Genomic DNA, 3,535 nt, shown 5'->3' with positions numbered 1-3,535 from the left:
TCCAACCTGAGGGACTCATTTTATGACACTATATATGACAGTGTTTTTCTGCTATTCATAAGGTTTTTGGTGACTAAAGATTCAGAAGTATTTTGTCACTCCTTCTTCTTTGTCTGTCTTCATCTGGAGGCTCATCTGAAACCTGTCCACCATGGGTGACCCTGCCAGTATTTAAAATACCAGTGGCATAGCTTTCAGAATCACAGCAACTCAAAAGCCACCACAGTACGACCAACTGACAGACAAGTGGTGGAAGATGCTACTTAGACTAGAAGATAATGAAGGTTTGTCTCTCATTTTATGGCCATGTTGTCAGGACATAATACTTGGTTTAGTGGATGATCAACAACAAAGTGAAAGAACCCAAAGAGATGAATTGACACAGTGGTGGCAAAAATGGGCCAACTAACTATTGTGTGGCTGGAGTATGACTGGATAGTGTTTTGTTCTATTGTGCATAGGGTCACTATGAAGTCTTGATACTTGTGACAATATGGATGGGTCTTGAAGACAACATGTTGAGTTGAATAAGTCAATGAAAAAAGGATGAAAATTATAAGATAAGAAAAGGCAAATATGCAGAGAACAAAGTTTATTAGTGGATTCTGGGGGAGGGGGGAAAGGGGTTAGCAGTGATGGCAAAATCACATTCATTAAGGACATGGTTATACAGTCAATATTTGTAATTGCTACTAATGAATTTTAAACTTGTAGAAAGATGAATTGTCAAAAGTTGTATGATAGATATATTTACAAGAATGTCCAATAATAAAAGAAAAGTAACTGCTATGGCTGATTCTGTACAACCAAAAACCTCATGGGATTTAATTTATTGATGTGGCTGTTTAGCATCATGGTTTTACGGGACTCATAAAATTTTGAATTTCTGGTCTATCTTCTAGTTCCTTGTGTAGTGCCTAGGGCTATAAAAGCTTGCAAATTGCCAGCCACCAAGGCATAATAAAGAAACCTGTAGTATGTGTGGTGTATTATCTCCATCACCATGAGATCGGAAGAACTAAATGATGCTTGCATACCAATACTGGACATTTTGACCAATGATTGTATAGATTAATCATGATCAAAAGAAGGGAATTTCAGCACAAAATTTCAAATTCTTATGGCCTCAAGGTTTTTTAGAACCATAGAGACTATACGAAACCTTGAAAATACTGACCTGAGATAGTCTTTTAACCTTAATCCAAGACACTTCCTGATGTCTTCCCTAAACCAAAAAATAGCTTATTTTAACTAATAAAAAATATCTGTCATAAGCATTGTGCTCTTTTAATAGGAATGGGATAGGAAGCATAAGAGTCAGTGAATTTTTGATAGCAGAGGTGGAACAACAAAGAAAAGCAGGATGAGAATTGTTGCACAACTCAGATTAATTCTGTAAGTGTCGTTATATAGTACATGTGGTGGTGGTGGTGTTTATGTGCTTTGAAGTCGGTTCCAACTCACAGCGACCTTGTACAGGGTTTCAAAGGCTATAAATCTTTATGGGAGCAGAAAGCTTCATCTTTCTCCCACAGAACAGCTGGTAGTTTCGAATTGCTGACCTGAGTTTAGCAGGCCAATTCGTAAAGACTACTGTACTAGAGCACCTTATACAGTACATGTGGTAATGTGCCGTGGACTCAATTCCAACTCATGGCAAACTTGTACAGGTTTTCTGAGGCTATAAATCTTTACGGAAGCAGAAAGCCTCATCTTTCTCCCACTGAACAGCTGGTAGTTTTGAACTGAAGACGCTGAGGTTAGCAGCTCTATTCATAACCACTACGCTACGAGAGCTCCTTATATATAGTACATGTGTTGTTGTTAAGGGCCAACTAGTCAGTTCCGACCCATAGCAAACCCCTAGAGGGTTTCCAAGGAGCAGCTGGTAAGCTTGAACTACCAACCTTGCAGTTCAAACTGACTTTGCAGTCTAGCTCATTAACCCACAGCACCACACCAGAGACTATTAACTTGTTGCCTTTTGTGTGTCCATTCTCAAAAACATCAACAACAAAAAGTTCCCCCAAAGAGAAAGCAGATGTTCTCATTCCAAAATGTACAAAAATACTCTAACACACGAGATCTCTAGCAGTCCTTTTAAAAATAAAAACACACAAAAAAAGCAAAACTCAAAAAGAAAAAAAGAAAAGAATAATTGCTTCTCATAACTAATTTTTTGCAGTAGTTTGCAGTAGTTAAGCACTTTCATGAAATCGTCATAGACTTTTGCTAGTCTTCACCTGACCTTTAGAATAGCTGAGTTAGTTTTAGCATTAAAGTAATTAATCTCAGTGCTCCTGTCATTTTATAGTTGACATGAGCATTTGGAGCATGCTTAGCAATACTGTTGGGTAGATTCCTAGTCCAAATGAAAACTAAGTTTGATATGTAAATTGGAGGTTTTTATGATTTCTAAACTACAACGCTGCTTTTTAGAAAAAAAAAAAAAAAACGTAGAGTTTAACAATATAGATAAAATTTTGCTAATATATTTGTGAATTTTGTAGATTATTATACAGAAATTTGAGCTCTGGGCTAATTGCAATAGAAAAAAAAAATTAAACACTGTGCCAGTCGTATATTCATATACAAGTATAAGTAAAAAATTATATGCACTCCAGTTAGATTAACATGCTTGTCCATGACTAAAGACAACATTGAGTGTACACATAAATGACTTTGTCAAATAGACAAGTGACAGTGGATTATATGGCAAATCATTTGCAAATCAGCCATGACTCTTCCTATGAAATAATCCATGACAGATTTAGTTTTACAAAAATGTTTGTGAGATGAGTACTGAAACAATTCCCAGAAGAGCATAAACAGAAGTGTTTTGACATCAACAAACAAAATTTGGACTCATATTCAAAGAAAGGTAAAAGTTTGTTTAAAAAATAATAATTACTAATGATAAAATATGAATTAGTCACTCCAAACATGAGAGTAAATTGCAGAGTATGGAATGGGATTATCCTCAAGAAAAAGTTCAAATGTCAAACATTAGCTGGAAAATTGATGCTTACAGTTTTCTGGGATTCTCAAGATCCAGCATTGGAACAATATCACGAAAAAGGTTCAACAATCAACAGTGCTCATTACAGTGAGATGCTCATTTAAATGCTGAAGCCTAAACCTGGGATTAAATGAGGAAGACTGTTACCCAAGGGAATTGTGATCTTGCATGACAATGCATGTCCTCACACCTCTGGCCACACTGTTGACACACTGCAAAAACTTCATTTTGAGGTGTTAAAAAATTCTCCCTATAGTTCTGATCTTGCTCCATCAGACTTTCACCTGTTGTTCCCCTGAAAACAGGCCTTTGAGGATGAAGACTCACCTCTGATGAAGAAGTAAAGACAGCAGTGCATTTATGACTCAAAAATCAGACTAAAACATTTTTTTAATAAGGGAATATGAAAGCTTGTTGACAGATGGACAAAGTGTATTGAAAAGCAAGGAGATTATGTCAAAAAATTATGAATTTGTCTTTTCTAAAAGTTGATTAAATACGTTCTCCAGACAGAGT

Source organism: Chrysochloris asiatica, unplaced genomic scaffold (genome assembly GCF_000296735.1).
Source record: "Chrysochloris asiatica unplaced genomic scaffold, ChrAsi1.0 scaffold00153, whole genome shotgun sequence".
NCBI classification, from domain to species: domain Eukaryota; kingdom Metazoa; phylum Chordata; class Mammalia; order Afrosoricida; family Chrysochloridae; genus Chrysochloris; species Chrysochloris asiatica.
This window is presented reverse-complemented; position numbering follows the sequence as displayed.